We start from the raw sequence: 22,184 nt of genomic DNA, 5'->3' as shown, positions 1-22,184 counted from the left end.
ATAGAAGTATCTTTACCATGGTTTCTTTCCATTCTTTTTCAGATAATACTAATATTCCTGTCAGCTTGGTATTACTTAGCTTTTTTCATTCAGTTTGAGAACTTCCTGATTTTTGTATGAGTGATTTTTGATTGAGACTTAGGCTTATTTTTATGTTAACATGATACTGCAGATCCTATTTAAACCTTCTGATAACAACTAACTTTATCTGAGACCATAAAATAGGTATCCACGGGAGAAAGAGGTAGTTCAGTTCTCCCACTTAGCCTCAATTGACACCCAGATAAGGAAGACTTCTCACTACTTTAGAGTGGGAGTGGCATTTCCAGTTTCCCACATGATCACCACTGACATAGCAGCAGGCATGGTGTGGTTACCACTAGGTGATAGTGCTCATTCTCTAGCATGTCTCCTCTGATGCCAGCTTATCAGAGATGCAGAGCAGGCGTCCGTTTATAGTCAAGTGGAAGTAGAAATGCAGGCTTTTCATGTGGTCTCCGCTGACTCCACCAGAGGTAAGACCTCATCACTAGCCAGTGAGGATGAAAGTTCTGCCTTTCTACTTGGCCTTCCCTGACACCACCTAACAGATGGCGCCCTTCTTTGCAGCCTGGTAAGGAAGTAAACTTAGGTCTCCCACAGCCTTTGCTTGTATGGATTGGGTTGGGCCACAGTTTTGTGCATTCCCTGCCTGGAGTAGAGAAGTTACTGTCTAAAAGTTTTCTCTCCTGCTTGTTTGTCCCTTTTCTGACCCATGATTTCCAGAGGTCAAGCCATGCTGTTGTTGTTTTGTCTGCATCCTTTGGCATTTCCAGGTTGCCAATTTATTCAGCTCCAAATCTGGGGTACCTGAGGTTAAAAGAACCCAGAGAACTCACTATTGTGTCTCCTCATATTGTAAGATATTTGGTTGGTTCACCATCTTCTCTCTACCTTTCAGAGTTTTCTTATGCTTTTTAAAAATGTGTAATCTATAAAGTTTTAATTTGGACTTAGTGGAAGAAAAAGGAAAATATATGTCTATCCCTTTTTTCTGGAACGTACAAAGTTATTTGTAAAATGAAAATAATTGGTCATCGTATCTATTCTTTTGGACATATAACAACCCAACATTGTCACATTTCTACAAATAAATCACAAAATACAGTAAATCAACATGTATTTTACGTAGTTTTATTGATGAAATATTTAAAAACTAGTGCCAGTCTCATGTATTCTTAAAGGAGTTGTGCCAATAATCTTGCTAATATAATTCACTTTTTAAAAATTTAATCAGAGTGACCAGAAAATTTGGCCAAGTCTAAGAGTATAAATCATGTTATTCCTAGATTTACCCAAATTTTTCAATCTCCTACAATAAATAAGTGGGTTATTTATTTATTACCTAGGTTACATATTTGCTTTGTGGCTCTGACAAAGTGATCTACCTTTGGACTAACTGATTGTTAGCAACCTCCAAAAGAAACACTAGCAACAAATAGGATTGCCCTTGTCATTGACTTTCTTCAGTTATAGAAATGGACAAAAGTAGTAAAATGATAACTTTACAGTTAACTATATCAAAGGCAAAGTCAAGATCATAAACCCTTAGAAAGAATTGATACAGAGATATTTTCTTTTAACAGACTAATAAAATATACCCACCATTAATTTTTTACCTCGAGTTTCAGTCTTTATTGATTTGGAAAATTGAATGATTCTCTTGTTTCAAGTTTATATTCTATTTTAAACTAAATGGATCTCCAAAATATGATAGGAGAAGAACTACACATTTTAATTCTATCTGCTCTACTTCATTTTTAGACCATCTTCTAAGAAATATTACAAGCAAAGAAGTAAAATAGTTACCATGTAATGACATGATCTATTTCTCTTTCCTGATTTCTGATTCTTGAAAAATGGAGTGATTGTTCATTTGCTTTTCAGTAGACAGTATTTTGAGAAGGTGTCTCTTCAAACCGTTTTCACCATATTCAATTTTCTGCATCTCCTGGTTTGGTTTCTAAACTAATTTTATCATAGTAGATCAAATAGTTTTATTACAGTAGCCAATTAAAGTTGGTTTCATACTTTTTACAGTTATTGGTGGGGTGAAAAGTATTTCTAAATACATTTTTCCCCTCATCTCAGTAACTAGTAGGTCATATTAACAGTAATTGTGTTCCATTATTAAACATATATCAGTTATGAGACACAGTTACAAAATGTTAGGGAATTTAATCAGATTGAAATTTTTCTGTTAAAAATATTTTAAATTATAAATATGTCATTAAAGAAAAGTGTTGAAAAAGATAGTCAGTTGTTGATTCTTATGAAATACCAGAAGGCAATATTATAAAATCTATTATTATATCTAAAAAGAGGGAAAAATCATCTTTCTTGAGTTTACATGAAAATCTGTCAAGAAAGAAGTCAGCAAGTTAGACAATATCTGTTGGATTTTTTGAGGCGTCTTTCACTTTAGTTAATTAAAGAACCAGCAAAGAGATATATTTCTAATTTTATAGTCCAAAGTTTGGTTGCTATAGCCAACACAAGCATGCAAGAGAAGCAATCTCTCTAGCATTGCTTGTTTCTCAGAGTTTATATATTTCTAATCTAATTTGGATCGTTTATATAATTCCTTAAGATGCCAGTTTATTTGCACTTTATCCAATTAGATTTACTTTTTCCCCTTCAGTCTTTAATATTTTAGTGAATGTTGACTATAAAGTCAATAAATACTAGCAGCACTTTGCTCCAAACGAGATACTATGGCTTGCAGCAAGTGTGGAATGCCTGAACTCTGCTCTTCTTTCCCCTATCCCCAAGTCAGAAATAAAGAAGTAAACAGGAGAAAATTTTCTAAAGTGGGATTCTTTGTTTATAAAAACAAAAATCGTGACACTAGAACCACAGTCAAGGAATCTGTGACTGGGCTGATGGTACCCTCACTTTGGATGAGGCTGTCTGTGTGGATTTTGTAAGAGCTGAAGCTCTGCCACCACTTACACCTCCTCAGCCTGTCACATGGGGTCTACGGAATCATTTCTCAACACTACCTTGAAGCTTGTTTATTTTCTCATCTAGCTTATCTTTTCCATCATCAATTACATTTCACATGGATGAATCACAAGCTTATAATTTTCTTGTGCATGGTTCCTAAAGGCACCTTAGGATTTCTTTATTTCTACATCTGTACTTTTCATAGAATGTTAATGGACTTCAACATGTACAAATAAGCGGGTCAACACTGAACACTTTCTTCAGCTCCTAACACAGTGCTGCTTGCTAGGTGTTCAGGCTCCGCCTTCATGCTGTTTGCATCAGCAAATGCTTTCCTTTTTAGTTACTCCATAGCCATTTTTTGTCTTATTTACTTTGAAGTTTTAAAAATTTAAAGATTTTGCCTATGAATCCTTTCAAAGAAACATCAGATCATAGCATTTTACCTGGTTAATTGAGAGAATTGTGATAGCTACATAGTCACAATGAGGGAATTGTTCCTAATCACAGTCGTTCTTATCATTGTTTATGTGTGCTTTATGTATGCTTACGATTTCTATGACACGTAACAATTTTTAATACTATTAATGAAGGAATAATCACACAAAAAAATGGATTAATTTAATGGCAAGTGATTATTGAAATGCAAAGATCTCCTTTATTTTAAAGTCCTTTATGAAGAATCTGTAAATACTTCTGCGTTACATCTAATTCGTAGTAGAAATAGACCCAAATTCTTAAAGAAAAACAAAAACAAGGAAAGTATGCATTCCTGAAATCTGGGAAAATTGTCCTACAGCTATTTTCAATTTCAACCAATATTTGGTATGCTTTCCTTTTTAGTCTCTTATCCTCACATTAATCTCCACATCTTGACAAGAAGAAAAATATATAAGCATCACAAACTTTTCTATACATAGTAAACTCTCACCTGAAAATGTCTATATTAAAAACTAGAAAAATATTTTGAATATTTTATTAGGACAATGAAAATATGAAACTTATTCTCCAGATAAGATACAATACATATATTTATCTTCTTCCCCAGGAATGTCTAAGTGATAAAAGATGTGAAGTATTGTTGTCTTAGTCTTAGAGTTACTCTGCTACTCTTCCATTGAATGAGTCATATCCCTCAAAGGACTAATGGAAATGCTTTCTACTTTAAAATTTTCCATCCTAAATAATTTAGTCCCTATGTATATTGCAACAAGTAACATACACCAGTATTAGTATTGTTGCAGTTACGATTGCTATATAACAAATTACCCCAAAAAACTTGCCACAAAATGAACACTATTTTATTATATCTCATAGGTTCTGTGGAACAAGAATTTGGACAGGACTGGGCTGGGTGATTTTTCTACTCCTTGCACTGTTGACAGGGTCATTTATTGTTGCTCCTATGGTTCACGGATTTGGAAAGCTCAAGACAACTCCACTGCCATTTCTGGGATGGATGGAAGACTGTCCTCAGTTGTAACTGTCAACCAGAGTGACCAAACTTAGTCTCTGAATCCTGGCAGTCTCAGGGTACTCGCACTGCTTTCATAGCAGCTGGGTTTCCCCAGAGTGACTGTCCCAAGACAACCTGGCAAAGCTGCATGAACATTTCTCACCTTGCCTCTGAATCCATGCACCATCACTTCCACCACATTCTCCTGGATGTAAGTAAGTCATAAGGCCAGCCCAGTTTTCAAGTGGAGAAGAATTAATCTCCACATCTTGACAGGGAGTAGCAAGGTCAAATTGTGAAATAATTTATAGAATGGGCGACAATGTTGTGGTCAACTTTGAAACATACAACCTGAAAAATACAATTTGGAAATTCACTTATTGCCCAGAGTCCCTTGACTAGTAAGTAGTAGATTTAGGATTTTAACCCAGACAAAGTCTGACACTAAAAAAGCCTTTTCGTAAGAATTTTATAATGGCTCAGAGAGAGAAAGAGGATAAAGAGAGAGACAGAGAAATACAGAGAATACTGTTTGGAAATCTTATTTTAGACTAAAAATTAGAATTTTAGAGTATCAACAAGTTTGCCATTTATCTCTTTTTTGTTTATTGTATCACTAAAATTTTGTGTGTATCATATGAAACAAAGATAGATTAAGGTGGAATATTTAGTCTTCTCTTTTACCCTTTGTGCTTTTTTATAGCATTATGTCTGATATAAAGTAAATGATCAAGAAAGATTTGTTGCGTGAATGAACATATATTTTGTACAAATGCTGGCAAAGGGAAGATAGTGTGTATTTGGAAAAATAAAGGCACAATCTTAAGTATTTTCTAGGAATCATAAACGTTTTATAAAGAGCTGCCTGTTGAAACCTATTATCTGTGAGATTATTTTGTTTTTCTATCCTAAGCTTAAACATTTAAAGATACATATTCCCCTCCCCTTTCTTACCATTAACTTCACATTAAAAATAATTGAATATAGGAAATATGAAAATAGATTTTGTGTAAATATACAGGTTATTTTACATAATACATTATTAAATAAAATGTCTGTAATAAATTAAAATATTGCAATCAAAAGTGTAAGCAACTAATTTACTATACCTCTGTAATTAAAACTTTAAAAATTGTATAATTTTCAACTTTGACTTGCTGTTTAAAAAGTTACAAAATTATAGGTGATATATAATTAAAATGTATGTAAAATATGTCATATAAAGAAACTTGCTTATCCAACTACTGCAAATTTTCTAAAAGTAACATTTATTTTATTTCATACTCTTATAAATCTTCTGTCTCCTAAAATATGATAAACGGATGAATAACATTTGTTTCTAAATTCTCTCAGAATTTCCCAAGGCAGTAAAGAGGATTTTCTATTGCTTAGGAAGAAAGCATTTGGTATAATTTATTTGCTCAAAGTTAGCATTTCCATATGAGAAAACACAATGTTGCCATGACAATATGCCAGAAAAATCATAAATAAAATGTAATATGACATATAACCTATTCTGTTTTAGAAAACAGGTCTGATTTTTAAAATACATGGAACTTTTATTTTTGAAAAGTCTTTATAAGGAAAAATTTAATAAATAAAATAAGTTTGATTTAATTACATTTCAAATGCATCATAAAAAGAAATCTAATTGGATCTCAGGTTAGTCTCTTCATTTCCTTTTATTCCATTGGTTAACACTGGAAAATATCTTATGTGTGAAGTGTGAAGGGATCACCTTGTAATGGCTTGTGGAGAAATAATGGAGAATGCATAAATGTACTATAAAATTGATTCCATCAGACATTGATTGATTTCTTTTCAGTTAGTATTTGCTTTATCTAAAATTAGCATTAGTTAGTAGAGTAACTTACCGTTTTTTTTGTTTGTTTGTTTGTTTGTTTTTTTGAGACAGAGTTTTGCTTTTGTTGCCCAGGTTGGAGTGCAATGGTGCCATCTCGGCTCACTGCAATCTCCGTATCTGATTCTCCTGCCTCAGCCGCCCGAGTTGCTGGGATTACAGGTGCCCACAACCTACACCCGGCTAATTTTTTGTATTTTTATTAGCGATGGGGTTTCACTATGTTGGCCAGGCTGGTCTCAAACTCCCAACCTCAAATGATCCATCTGCCTCAGCCTCCCGAATTGCTGGGATTATAGGTGTGAGCCACTGCCTCCTGCGTAACTTACCTTTTTAAGCCGTTAATTGATGGAATGAAAAGTAACAATTCAGCGGGCAACTAAGAGAGAAGGAAATGGCATTTGTTACCTGTCATAACTGAAATTTGATTGTTGCTAACATTTCTGAACATAGCAGTTACTTAAGCAGAGAAAGAGGAGAGAAAAATCAACACATCTAAAAGCAAAAAATGTGTCCTTTCCTTTGGCTTCTCAGTTGATGGAACCCAGTCTATAATGAAATGGACTTTGCTCCCCACTTGGTCTTGGAGGTCCCATTTGGTTCTTCTATGTCAGTCTTTGTAATTGCCATCCCTCATGTATCAGACCAGCTCTAACAGGTTCAGATGGGCTGTCTTGCGTTTGGTAATGCTGGCTCTCCACTGCCCAATTACAAGGAGAAGGCATACTTGTGGACAAAGCTGTTAACCTTTAGATCTTACCAAAAGGTAGCATGTAGATGGAGAACAAAACTCCTCAGGTCACTTTGATTGTCTTTGTCTCTTATGGTGCAAAATGATGACCTAGGCAATAGCAAGGCCTTGATTATCTATCCCCCAGGGTCCAACAGCAAATACACACAGACTTCTCATTTCGAAAAAAAAAAATCAAAAGTAACCTGGGCCTAGATATGAACTGTTTCTCTTAAGATTGAATCTTTCCAAAAAGAATTTGCTAAAGAATATAGACCCTCAGACAGGCATGGTGGCTCATGCCTGTAATCCCAGCACTTTGGGAGGCTGAGGCAGGTGGATCACTTGAGGTCAGGAGTTCAAGGACAGCCTGGCCAACATGGTGAAAACCCATCCCCACTAAAAATATAAAAATTTAACCGGGGGTGGTAATGCAGGCCTGTAATCTCAGCTGCTCGGGCGGCTGAGACAGAATTGCTTCAACCCAGGAGGTGGAGGTTGCAGTGAGTCGAGACTGTGCCACTGCACTCCAGCCTGGGTGACAGAGCAAGACCCCCTCTGAAAAATAATAATAATAATAATTAATAATAATATAGTCCCTCAACCTCTTTACATATGTCTTACTTTCCTCCACTAAGTTACAATTATTGTATATAATCATGCAAAATATGTAGTAAATCTAGAAGAATAGCAAGTTTCAATAATATAAAGAAATAATTGAGTTATTTATTTTTTCATTCTGAAGTTAATTTCTCCGAAAAGTTATTGAAAATCACATCTTTTTGTTTTGTTTTGTTTTGTTTGAGGTGAAGTTTTGCTCTGTTGACCAGGCTGGAGTGCAGTGGTGCAATCTCGGCTCACTGCAAACTCCGCCCCCGGGTTCAAGCAGTTCTCCTACCTCAGCCTCCTGAGTAGCTGGGATTATAGTCACCTGCCACCATGCCCGGCTAATTTTTGTATTTTTAATAGATACGGGGTTTCTCCATGTTGGCCAGGCTGGTCTCGAACTCCTGACCTCAGGTGATCCGTCTGGCTCGGCCTCACAAAGTGCTGGGATTACAGGCGTGAGCCACCGTGCCTGGCCACCTTAATGCTAATTTTAATGCTTTATTCCTTATGACAGATGAATCCAGTGATGACAATGACTTCAGTTTCCTATAAAATGGCATTTGCATAGCAATACATTTGGGAAGAACACCTTTATTCAGAAAGATAAAGGAAATAAAAGATACCATCTCCAACAGTAGTTGACACAGATTATCATGTGGACCTTCAACATTTTATTAGAAACTATGTGTTTACAAGTATGATTCCCTGCTTCAGAGCTGAAGCACTATCTTATTTATTTTTATTTCCCAAGTAATAGCAGAATTATTTCCAAATAGAAGGTGTTCAATAAATGTTTATTTAACACATAATGTTGGCAAATCATAGCAACAAGTTTTGTTAAAGAGACCTGGAGATCTTCACCAAAAAGAATATTCAATAGTTTCATTCATATTTAAATAACAACAATAAAAAGAGACACTCTAGTATTAGACAAATTTCATTAGTTGATGATATGAACAAATGTGCAGGTATCAACAGTGTGCTCTGCCCAGAGCCCTCAGCATACACCATTTCCCTACCATCTGGGGCTTCCTATTGCAAGCACCTGCAAGTTTGTGCTTGAGGACTTACTGTGGTCACAAGAGCCTGTCCCACCATGTAACCCATGTAAAGGGCTGCCTAGACGTGTCAGGAATTCATGTCCTTGGGAGCAGCTAATATGATATGTAGTTGGTAGATACATACCCAGCATCTTCATCCTCATGTATAAACACAGTCTCCCAGAATTCCTTATCAGAATTGAGCCCCAGGTGCTTACTCTGCCATTGGCTGGCTTCTCTTCTTTTTCTCACATTTCTGCTCCCCTACTGCTCCCAGCGGAGATCACAGCTCAAATAAGCTAACTGCATATATATCTTTTTCTCAGTCTGACCTGTTTTATCATACAAAACTATTTCTCCTCTCAGTAAAAATCTAAATTATTTATTTATATTTAATTGTTCTTTCATTCAACATGCATCTACTGTCACCCATCATGTACAGTGAATTCTTGTTAACACTAAAATGTTCTTTTACATAGGCCATTTCCAAACAGAATTTCTAGCTTTCATAAGAATTTAGGAAATAACTGTTTCAAGCAAATTTCAATTGATGAATTAAGGCTGTTTGTTTTTAGGCCAGAAGGGCAGTGAAGCATTGAGCTCAAAATGGATTTTATCTCCAAATCTCCAGTACTTTGCAAACAGAAGCTTATTGTTACCTAATACCTACACTATTCATAATACCTACACTATTCATAATACCTACATTATTCATAATACCTACACTATTCATAATACCTAGGATTGATAAGCCGCATGTTCTCAGCTCTATCTTAGGAAAACAAGAACTACTGGAAGATTTTTGGTCTTTTAGTCAAGAGAGAATTTTAAATCCGAGTAACAGAATTAAAGCCCTATGAGTGAACTTTACAGAAACTCTGGAGGCCACCGTACAACTTGTTTCACATGCAAAACCCTCACAGGATAACTCTACGTAGATGCACTTCTAATTATTTCGCACCCTCTAGCACCAAATAGAATTACTGAGGTATTTATTTCAACATTTAAATCACTAAGTGCTTACTTCAAGACATATATTTTGTTATTTTCCTTAGAAAAGGAAACACAGAAGAATCTTAGAATTATTTCCTTCTCTTGCCCAGTATAATACTATCACAATTGTGCCTATATTGTTTATATGGGGCATCTATTTCAAAGAGATTTCAAGTACACTATTTCGTAGAAACCTGTTGTTATTTTCATTTGGGGGAAACCAGTACTTCTAGAGGCTGAGCAACTGGACAGATAGGACATGCAATCGGGAATAGTCCAAGGTGTCCTTAACCACATTTCAGGGTATTTCCACTTGACCATGCTAACACGGGTGGAATGGAAACACCTCTGACCGGGGGGAAAATGCTCATCCACTGTGAATTCTGTATTGTCAGAGAATTCTTGCACTGCCTGAAAGAATAAATAGTTTCAGAGGAAAAAGAATGTCCCTAGAAACACATTTATATCTTCAATGAAAAGGCAATGCTTATTTCATTTCTTTGTGTTGAATCAAATCAAATTCTTGGATGAAAGAATTTACAAAATAGTCATTACGTAGAAACTTTTTTTTTTTTTTTTTTTTTGAGACAGAGTCTCTGTCGCCCAGGCTGGAGTGCAGTGGCGCCATCTCGGCCCACTTCAAGCTCCGCCTCCCGGGTTCACGCCATTCTCCTGCCTCAGCCTCCCGAGTAGCTGGGACTACAGACGCCCGCCCTGTAGAAAATTTTCAAAGCCTAAATCCTGTGCAAATGGTTGGATCTTAGTGGAACAGTAAAGTCATTGGTTTTTTTTTTTTTTTTGCTGAAGCTAACATCTGGTAAATGTATAGCTTCTTTACTGTAGCTTAGGGGCAATAACAATACTGTCATCACATCAATGGTCAGCCAACATCAAGAGTAAACGTTATTATCCAGAAAATAATTCCCAAAGCAAATGTATTTCTAACTGATTAGCAAAGCCGGCACATGGGGACCCTACATAAAGAGGCAACGTTGTTTCTTAGCAACAGAAGCAGAAAACAAATTGAAATATGATGGTCTTGACAAGAACAATAAATGGGGGAAATCAGTGGAACTTGAAAAAATCAGGAGAGAAGTTAACAGGTATTGAGTAAAGTAGCAGAATACTTTTACTTTTAAGAGATTTTGAGCACAAACCCTGCATATAGAGGAGAATGATGTTTGTAGCCAAACAAAAATCTTAAGGAAAAAAATTTGTTTTGTATAAGAAAATGATTCACTACATTTTTTATTATATTGCGATCTATTACAGTCTGTCAACAAATGTGTTAAGAAATGAGAGTAAAGGGATAAATCATACTTGTATGCTTTTATAATGTTATACCGGGGATCAAATCATAGAAGAAAACTCATTTTACAGATTATCTGGATTTTAATGTATTAAGAGAATTTTCACCAAAAGTTACAATATATAAAATATTTTAAATTTATTTTCTTAAAACTCATTTAAACTTTCAATGGGATCGGACTTTTTAATATGCAATATAGACATCTTATTCAATTCAATGAACATTATTGATATGTAATTAATTAATTAATTAAATTTATTACAGACATGGTCTCACCTCCTCACCCAGGCTGGAGTGTAGTGGCTCAGTCTTGGCTCACTGTAGCCTCAAACTCTTAGGCTCAAGCGATCCTTCTGCCTCAGCCTCCCAAAGCACTGAGATTACAAGCTTGAGCCACTGCACCGAGACTCATCATTAATAACAGTTTCTATTTACTGAATGCTTACTATGAACTGAGCTCTTGCTAATCCATTTACATACATTATCTTACTTCATCTTTACAACAGCAGTAAAAGTAGAAATTGTTTTCCTCTTTTTATGAAAGAAAGCAAATGCCTAGAGAAATTTGCTTGTAGTAGGCAGAATCCTAACGGAGTCTCCAAGCATCCTACCCTTTTATGTACACACTTTTCACCCCTTGTGTTGTACGTAATTCCCCTCTCCTTCAGCATGGCCAGAATCTGTAAATCCAGATGGTAAACCCCTCCCATTGTTGTTGGTTGATTTTGAATTAATCAAAAGGAAGATCGGGTGAGCTTGATCTACTCAGTAAGCCCTTGGATCCTGGGTGTGTGGCCCCTATGCACAGGTCCTCTCACACAACCAGCCTTTTTACTTTGATAAATAGACCTGGAGATCTTGACCAAAAAGAATATGCAATAATTTCATCCTAATTTAGTTAACAATAACAATAAAAAGGGATACTCTAGTCTTGGACAAAATTTCTTTAGGTATTTATATGAAAAAAAATGTGCGTATCTTGTCAGAGAGATTGGTGGTGTGAGAGGACCTGTGGATGGGGGTCACACACTCAGCACCTGGGAGCCTCCTCTAGGAAATGAGAGCAGTCAGTCTCCGAATGGCAGCCTGCAAAAAGGCAGAGACCTCTGTCATACAACTGCAAAAGAATGAATTCTGCCTTGAGCTTCCCAACTGAAACTCAGTATCCTCTTCTAAGGAACCACCAAAATCAGGAAACATCTTGATATCCCCCTGATCAGACCCTACAAAGAGGACTCAGTTAACTGGCATCTAGATAAATGACATTCAGAAACTCTGAGATAATAAATGGATGTTTTTTTAAGCCACTAAATTTGTGATCGTTTGTTATGCAGCAATAGAGGAATAATATGGTGCTTCCAGTCCTACGGGCAGTAAGTGGGATGAAAATCCAGGACATTCTGATTATGATTGTCTTGCTTTCAAACATCCTCATATCCATTTCCATATAAATTAGAGGGTTTTTGTGTTTGTTTGCTATCTATAGAAGCTGACTTCTGGCAAACTGAAATAAAAGTAAAAAGTAAAAAGATTCTTCTGAAATCCTGAATATCTCACAGAATGATAAAAGAAAAGCTAGACAGCTAGCCTTAGGAGGGACAAGATAGGGAACAGTTTCCAGAATCCCAGCTGAAAGAACAACAGTCTTTGTAGGCAGCTGCTATTGGAAAATGGCTCTTCTCACTGCTTGAGTCTTGAAACTCCAGACTCCTGGTTGTCCCGCCTAAGTCACAGGCCCACACCTGTGGTCATAGAGGCTGGACATGTGATTCATTAAACTTTCAGAATCATAAGAAGTGGAGAGAAAAAGAAATAATGCAGAACTACTTTTTGTTTTTACATTGTAAGAAATGGAGGTTGTATTAGCATTCTCCAGAGAAATAGCCAATGAAATGTGTACAGTTAGATTAGATAATTGTTTTTAAGAATTAGCTTAGCTGGGCGCAGTGGCTCATGTCTGTAATCCCAGCACTTTGGGAGGCTGAGGCAGGCAGATCACAAGGTCAGGAGTTCGAGACCATCTTGGCCAACATGGTGAAATCCTGTCTCTACTGAAAATACAAAAAATCAGTTAGGTGTGGTGGTACGTGCCTGTAGCCCCAGCTACTCTGGAGGCTGAGGCAGGAGGATCGCTTGAACCCAGGAAGTGGAGGTTGCAGTGAACTGAGATCATTCCACTGCACTCCATTCTGGTGATAGAGTGAGACTGCCTCAAACAAAGAAAAAAGAAAAAAAATAAACAAGAATTGGCTCATGCAATGGTGGAGACTAGCAAGTTAAAAATTCACAGGGCGGGCTGGCAGAAAGTTCCAGCAAGGGGTGATGTTGCAGTCTTGAATTCAAACGTAGTCTGGAAGGTAGAATTCCTTCCTCTTGGGGGCCTCAGTCTTTTTTCTTAAGGCCTCCAACGGACTGGATGAGACTCATCCACATGATGGAGAGGCATCTGCTTCAGTTGGAGGTTACTAATTTAATTGTTAATCACATCTAAAAAATACCTTCATAGCAATATCTAAACTGATGTTTGACCAAGCAACTGGGAATCATAGGCTAGCCAATTTGACACATAAAATTAACCATTAAGGAGGGTACAAAAATTGGCTAAGGCTTCCGGTGCCTCTATGTGGGCTTTTCTATATTATAGCCCTTTACTGTGAAGCAGAGAACCAACAAAAAGATTCTGAAAATTGGAGATCTTATCTCTCCACAATACAACCAAAGTATTACATTGAAAATTATGGAAACACAGTAGATATCCATGAGCTTTGGACTATTTATACTGATAGAAAAAAATAGATTACCTCATTGAATTTTAAAACTGGATGAAAAAATGTTACAATCATGCTGAAACAATTTATCTGAAATTCCCTTCACCATATACCCATTTTACTAATAATATTAAGTGAGTGAACAACCATACAAGCAGAAGCATTATAGCTGATTAATTGCATTTAATTTAAAAATCTATGGGAGCTGCCTATAATATGATTGCAGAATTATAGCAAAAAATTAAAACATGTCATCTTTGAGGAAAAAGTACATTTTGAATTCTTATAGATTTATAATTAATTCAGTCGTCTAACAAACACTTGTTGAGTGCTGGTTCTGAAGAAAATTATTAAGTGGGATCTCGGATCCCTTTTATCTCCCTTTGTGATAACTTTATTTTCTTGCGGGAAGCAGATGAAGTATAAGCCATGACTTTCTAACTCCCAAATAAAGGACTTTAGGACCCTAATATACCTGCTCAGATTTAAGCTTGTAATTGTTAATGAGGAGAACCAAATGACTAATCATCCCCTGTCAAAAATTATCATTTTTGATTCTTATGCTTGCTTGGTTATTGACATTTGTATTTCCATACATAGATTTTGTCCACAGTGAAATTTGTCTATAAATGTTCCAGACATGTGTAATGGAGGTTGTGTTGGAATGTTTTTGTGGGCCCTGGATTCTGACTTAATTAGGACAAATGTTGGAGGAATTCCCACACTGGGACCGTGATACATTGGTATTACTAAGGGCTGGCTGTCAATAGAGGGCTGCTCTGTTTTGTTAATGCTTTCGGTTTAAGAGTGAAACTTACACATTCACATTCAAGCACCTAAGGCAATCTGGAAGACTAGAGACTACCCCCTTATTTAGCATGACTAACATTAGGTCATATACTGAGATCCAAGAGGAAGTGAAAGCTCTCTAATTTCTGATCTTTTACTGTCATCGGTGGAGGCAGTGGAATGTAGTGAAAGGTCTGGATTCGGAGTGCCTGAACTGGAACCCTGGCTCTACTGGGTAATAACTATGTGACCCTGTCTGACTTTCTCAGGTTCTGTGCCTCCTCTGCCTCACTTTCTTTTCAAAATATGAAAAATGGAAATACGTTTTCAATTCGAACTACATAAAATAATATACAAAGAATGCTTAGAACCAGAGGAATCCTTGTAAAATGATAACCAGAAAAAAAAAATCTCAAAATTATAGCGTTTGCCAATTTCTATAGTGCAAATCTTCCCCCTCCCCTGCTCCCGACTCAGTTTCAAGCTGCCAATGTGACATCACTGAATTCAGAGGTAGAGACATGCTGATTGGCTCTTTGGAGATGGTATGAGCCAGCTCTAGCACACCACTGCTTTTAACAGTGCCTTCACGTTCAACAAAAAGAAATTATGTCTTCCAAGTTTATCCATGTTCTCATATGTGGCAGGATTTTATCCTTTTTAAGGCTTAGTAATATTTCATCATATATATATACACACACACACATATACACATATGTATGAAGTATCACTCATACAAAGTATCTAAAATAGTCGACGTCAAAGGAATAGAGTGTAATATACACGTATATGTATATTATGCTTCATTTTGTTTATATTTTCTTCTGTCAGTGGACACAGGTTGATTCCATATTTTGGCTATTATAAACACAGCTGCGACAAACATGAGAGTGCAGATATCTCTTCGATATACTGATTTCCTTTCCTTTGGGTATATACCAGGACTAGGGTTGCTGGATCATATAGTAACTCTAGTTTTAGTTTTTTGAGGATCTGCTATGCTGTTTTTCATAGTGGCTGCACCATTTTACATTCCCTCCAAGAGTGTGCAAGGGTCCCAATTTCTCCACATCCTCACTAACATTGTTATGTCTTGCTTTTTGGATAATAGCTGTCCTAACAGGTATGAAGTACTATCTCATTACAGTTTTGATTTGCACATCCTAAGTAAAATAAGCCAGCCACAAAAGACAAATAGTACATGACTCCATTCATATGAAGTAACTAAAATAGTCAAACTCAAAGGAACAGGGTAAAATGGTGGTTGCCGGAAGTTGGGGGTGAGGGGGAGATGGGGAGTTGCTGTTAAATGGGTAGCAAATTCAGTCACACAAGATGAGTAAGTTTCAAAGATCTGTTGTACAATATTTCATGTACAATTAGCAATACTGTATTTTGCAGTTAGAAATTTATTAAAAGAATAAATTGAAATATGTTAAGTGTTTGTATTATAAATAAATATTAGTAGTAGTCCTACTTTCTTGAAAGCTTACAAGTAAACATTGTCTCATCAAAGAGGTCACCATAACCGGCAGATTCTGAAACACTCTTTTAATCTGTTTTATGCTGCTGTAACAGAATTCCTGAGGCTGAGGAATTTATAATCTACATATACTTATTTGGCTTATGACTCCAGAGACTGTGAAGTCCGAGATCAAAAGGCATCTGCTGAGGGCCTTCTTGCTGTGTCATCCCATGGCAGAAGGCAGAAGGGCATGCCAGACAGAGAGAAAGTGAGAGAGGAAGAGGTTGAACTCACGACCCCAGGCCCTGTTTTAATCAGCATTAATCCATTCATGAGGGTGAAGCCCTCATGACCTAAACACGTCTCATTAGACCCCACCTCCCAGCACTGTTTCATTAGGGATTGGTTCCAACACATGAATTTTGAGGGACACATTCGAACCATAGCACTCCTCAAGTTCCTAGCATCTACTTTATGACATCCCCTGGTCAACAAGAGAAAGATGCATCTGTTCTGTAGACCTACATACTTTTTTCATGCTGTAGTTATTATTTTTCTACTTTGGCTGCTCTTATCAAGATCAGGGCAATTCGCAGCAAAACCTTAATCTGCCGTCGTGCTATCCATGGTAGGACAAATCTTCAGCTGTTCTTCTTACATATAAGCAACTATGCAGGGACAGAGATTGTGTTTGTTGGTTCTAAATTACAGCTTGGGACCTAAACAAATATCTTTAGTAGCTACTCTAGTTTTAAAGCCAAAAGTGCCATGATTTGTTTGACTAATTTCAGAATTTCTATTGAGTGTTCTCTGGTTCCATGGGGATGGAGTCTTCATCTTTTTCATAGCAAATGAATTTTGGAACAAAATTTGCCTGTAATGAGGTTTATTTTCTCAACTGGAGGAAACCTCTTGTTTTAATCAGTGTTGAAAATAAATATTACTTTGATTTGGATTTGTATTATTTCATCTGATATTACAAAACTCTTCTCTTTGTGAAAAAGGAGATGGAATATTATTTTGCTTTTAAGCTATTCCAAAAAGGCAAAGTAAAGCCACATAATCTGATGAACATGATTCAATTACATTGGAGACCCCTTCCTCTCATTCCCCAACTCCTCATTTCTGGTACCAATTTACATGATTCTTGCATTATTGTACCATTTAGCAAAATATTAAATGTTTGTGATTACTTTGTTTTAAAAAAAATTGTTTTAAGATAGAACATTTCTCTGATTTCCATGATTTCTCTATCTAAAAATATGACATTGGACAAGTAACTAAATATCCCTAGATTTTCATGTCTTCACCAGTAAAATTAAAAATTTAGAGTAAGAGGATATTTAAGGACACTTTCAGCCAAGTTAGTATATTTTTAGAGAAACGCCAGATCAAAATGATAAACCCAAAAAGATCAAACATTTTGGTGTCAGAGATCAAGAAACATTTTGCATAAAACCACACTATCTTTTTTTCTTTAGCTCCTGAATTTTGTATTTGAAAGTGAATAGACTTTCATTCAGGTTGGAAAGGTCATTGTTCAAATCCTAACCTTACTATATATTGCTTATTGACTTTAACCTATAAAATAATTCATTTGAAAAATATTTTTGAGCGCCTTCTCTGTAGCAGCCACTGTTCTAGACATGGTTCAGGGCCTGTTCTAAGATAATAAAATTTGGATGTAAGGATACAAAGTCACTGTCCTCATGGAGATTACATTCTGGTGGGTGAATATAGAAATTTAAAAGATAAATTAATATATAATATTAAGTAGCAATAAGAATTAACAAGAAAATTAAAGTCAAGGAAGAGGATAGATCATGGTTGAAATCTTGTTTTAGACAAGGTGGTCAAGAAGAACTCTCTAAAGAGGTGAGGCAGAGGGAAGAACAAGCGCCAGGTCTCTGAGGTAGAATCACACTGGTGTGTGCAAGCATTGACAAGAAAGTCAGGGTAGTTGAAACATACTGAGTGATGGCGATTGATAGTGTGAACAGGATTGTGGCAGCAAATGTAGGCCAAGCGCATTTGTTATTATGTAACAAATTATCTCACACTTAGTGGCTTAAAATGACATACACTTATTATCTTACGGTTTCCATGGATAATAAATCCAAACACAGCTTAACTGGGTCCTCTGCCCAGGATCTCATGAGGCTGCACTCAAGGTGTTGGCCAGGCTGCATCCTCATGTAGAGGCTCAACTGATTAAGAGTTCACTTCCAGATTTATTCAGGTTGTTGACAGAATTTGTTTTCTTGAAAGTGTATGACTGAATACCCCATTTTCTTGTTAGTTCTCAGCTTCTGGATGTTGCTCTCAGGCACTGGCCATGTGGCCCACTCCGTAACTAATTAACAAAATGCCTGTTTCTTTAAGGCAGGCACAGGAAGCTATTTTCAGGAAGCCTCCAGTCTCTCTTCCAGTGGATTTCATCTAAGTCAAGCATCCCAGGATAATTTCCTTTTCATTAAACTTAAAGTCAACTGATCTGGGATCTCAACAATATTTGCAAAATCCCTTCACCTTTGCAATATAATGTAACCTACTCAAAAGAGTGATTGCCAATTATATCATATTCATGGGCCCCACTCACTGTTAAAGGAAGGGAATTATAAAAGATAGGTACACCAGGGTGGGTGTCTTGAGAGCTATTTTAGTATTTTGCCCATCACACCAAGGTAAAAACCTTAGATTTTATCTTAGAGTAATGGGAAGTCATTAGAATATTCTGAGTAGGAGAGTGACGTAATTAACTTTAGTTTTTAAAAGGTTTACCCTTGTTACTCTGTGGAGAACTTACTGTAGGGCTACAAGAATGGAAGCAGTGAAAAAATTAGGAGCCTTATGCAGTAGTATAGGAGTGAGATGATGATGATATGGACTGATGTGATAGTGAGTGTAGTCATATATTTTCTATATATTTTGATGTGGCATTTAGATGATAAGATGTATTTAGCATTAGTAATGAATAGGATATGCATTTAGCATATGATGAATAAGATATGCATTTAACATTAGTAGATACTAAACAAAGGTAGGTTACCTTTCATTTATATTATTGTATTTCTTATTTGGAAGAGATATTTTTTCTTTAAACAATCTCATGGCAAAGAGGCCTGGCACCCTGACAGAATTCATACATTTACAGAGTTTTTTTTTTTTTTTTTGATCAAAATCTAAGTAGTTGAAGATTAAGAAATGAGCAGTGAAAGTTCAGGATATAAAGAAAAATTAATTCATTTTCTTCTCACTCTGAAAATTCAGTGTACATTATTATTCTCTTTGCTTTATGCTCAACCAAATAAAAGGGGAGTGGTTTTTGGATGTAAGACTCAACTGCATTTAATTGCACCCTTTAATTAAATCTGGCTTGTGTCTGCAAGTACTAAGTTATACCAGACAAAAATGGCTCCTTTCACCAGTAAGAGATCCTGTGAGAGAGAGAAAAAAATATAGCTTCAAATCTCAATCTCTAGAGTACCACTAAAGTAAAAGCGTTTGTCAAAACAGCCATATCCACGAGTCTCAGTGATTCAGCCCAGAACAGTATTTCAGAATTTCCGTTATGTTTATATGCAAGAAACCAAGAGAAACGAGCCAGTTCTTTCCCCAGAGGATGGCTGAGGTTTAATGAGTACGTGGTTGTAGGAGCTTTCAGCTCCAGTGTATACAAGTTTTTAGAAGACACTATTATATTATGAGTATAATATACACAAGGCCTACATTTATCCTTTTAGAAACAAAGTTGATTAAAATTTTTAAGATAAGAATTGTAAAGATAACTTCTCACTGGCTTTTCATCAAAGAGAACCCCATATTCAGTAATCAGAAATGTTGATTGATGACTTAAGATGCCAGGTATGTATGTGGCGACTATGCTATCCAAACTAGCTTTACAGTTGAAGGGAGGGATGAGGTTCTATTGCTAGTGCCCATGAGAATGACACTCCTGCTGACTTCTAGAACAGAGGTTCTAAAATCTATGTATATATTGGAATTTTCTGGGTACTTTTTAGAAATTGCCAAGGTCTATAGGTTTCACGCCAAGAGATGATGATCTAATTAATTTGGAGGTAGATTCTGAGCATAAGTCAATTTTTAAAAATAAACATGATAGGCAAAATTTTGGCCCCAAAATGTGTTCCTTTTCTAATCTCCAGAATCTGCCAATGTTACAGGACTTTGAGGATGTGGTTCAGGTAACAGATCTTGAGACACAAGATTACTAGGCCCAATCAAATCACAGGAGCACTTAAAATCAAAGACCACTTCCTGGCTACAGTCAGGAATGGGCCAGAAGAAAGGAAAGATTTGAGTTTGAGCAACTCAACCTACAATTACTGGCTTTGAAGAGGAGAGAAGGCCCATGAGACAAGGAATATGGAGCACCTCAAAGACTGGGAATAGCCCTCAGCTGATACCAACCAAATAAATAGGAGTATCAGTCCTATAGTGGAAAGGAACTGAATTCTGCTAACAACTAGGAAAAACTAGGAAACAAATTCTACTCTAAAGTCTGCAGAGATGAACATAATCCTGTTGATATCTTGATTTTAGTCCAGTGAGCCCCATGCCAGATAATATTAAATTATGTTGTTTAAGCTCCTAACTTTGTGGTAATTTGTTTATGGCAGCAATGGACATAATTATAAATAATTTTGTATATATTATACATAAATAATAATATAGCAAATTTCGTATTTTAGACTAGTTTTAGGTTGACAGAAAAGTTGCAGAGATAGTACAGAGTTCCCACAAATCCCACATCCAGCTGCCTTTGTTATTTGCATCTTACATTAGAATGCAACATGAGTCACAAACAGTAAAACAATATTAATTCATTATTTCTAACTAAAATTCATACTTTATTCAGGTTTGTTTCATTTTTACCTAATGTTCTTTTTCTGTTCTGGGATCCAATCTAGATTAGATTTGTCTGATATTTTTCTGGGGTTATGTGATTCTGAGGAGGAAGACCACAGCAAAGTGCCATACTCTTCACATCATATCAAGGGTACTTGCAACCTGAGGGGCTTATCAGTACTGATCACATGGCATTTGACAGGCTTCTCCTCTCTTTCATGCTCCTTGGAAAGGAGCCATTATATCTAGCCCACACTTAAGGGGTCGGGAGTTATGCCTCATCTCCTTGAGGAAGTAACAACCACATAACTTATTAGGAATTATTCTACACAGGAAATGTATTCTTTTCCATTATTTATTCATTCAATACCTTGTTTACATCAGTGTGGACTCATGGATATTTATCTTATACTTTGGGTTATAGTTTAATGCTACTTTATTTTGTTGCTCAAATTGTTCTAGATTTGGCTAGCAGGATCTCTTTCAAATGACTCGTGTGTCCTTTCAACATACTTTTATCATCATGTTTTTCGAGCACTTTCTTATTTTCTTTTGCTACAAGATGTTCCAGACTCATCTCGTGTATTCCTTCCTCCAATCCTAGACTCATCCATTTCCTCAGGAAGCTCTAGTTTTATTTGACAATGGTATTTAAAAATTAATTTGTGAGCTGGGTATAGTCATGGCTACTGAGATGGCATTGCTTCTGAACTTTCTCAGCTGAGAGAACAAGGAAATACATGTGTGTATACTAACCGGCAAATATACACCTATCTATAAATATTGCTACATGTATCCCCCTGTATGTATACAAAGCTAGACATGAGCTCATACTGATGGCTCCAAGTATCATCCATACCACATGGATTATAGTAGCCTTCCCCCTTACCTGTCTAGAACCTCCCGTTCCAACAACCGTTCTCACCAGTCTCTCACTATTTTTACATGTTCCATTGTACTATACATGTATAGTGGTTTGAGAATTGTCAACCTGGGAAACAGCTTTACCAAATAGAACACAGAACTAATAATTAGTTCCTTTTGTTTTGGTTTTGCAGTCACCATTCATTTCTGGATTTACTTAGGTAAGCCATAGCGAAGTTATTTCATACATTTGTATTTCGAGTTTTCTATTTACATAATCATATTTGCAAATTACAATATGTATATATTTCTTTTTTTTCTTATGTTATTCTTTAGGACTTACAGAATGATGATAAATAGGGATGATGAATGAGGACATCCTTGCCTTTTTCCTAATCTTAGGGGGAATTAATTCAGTCTCATATTAAGCATGATGTTAGCTCTAG

Source organism: Rhinopithecus roxellana, chromosome 18, assembly GCF_007565055.1.
Source record: "Rhinopithecus roxellana isolate Shanxi Qingling chromosome 18, ASM756505v1, whole genome shotgun sequence".
Lineage (NCBI taxonomy): Eukaryota > Metazoa > Chordata > Mammalia > Primates > Cercopithecidae > Rhinopithecus > Rhinopithecus roxellana.
The sequence above is the reverse complement of the archived record's forward strand: the minus strand, read 5'-3'. Positions refer to the sequence as shown.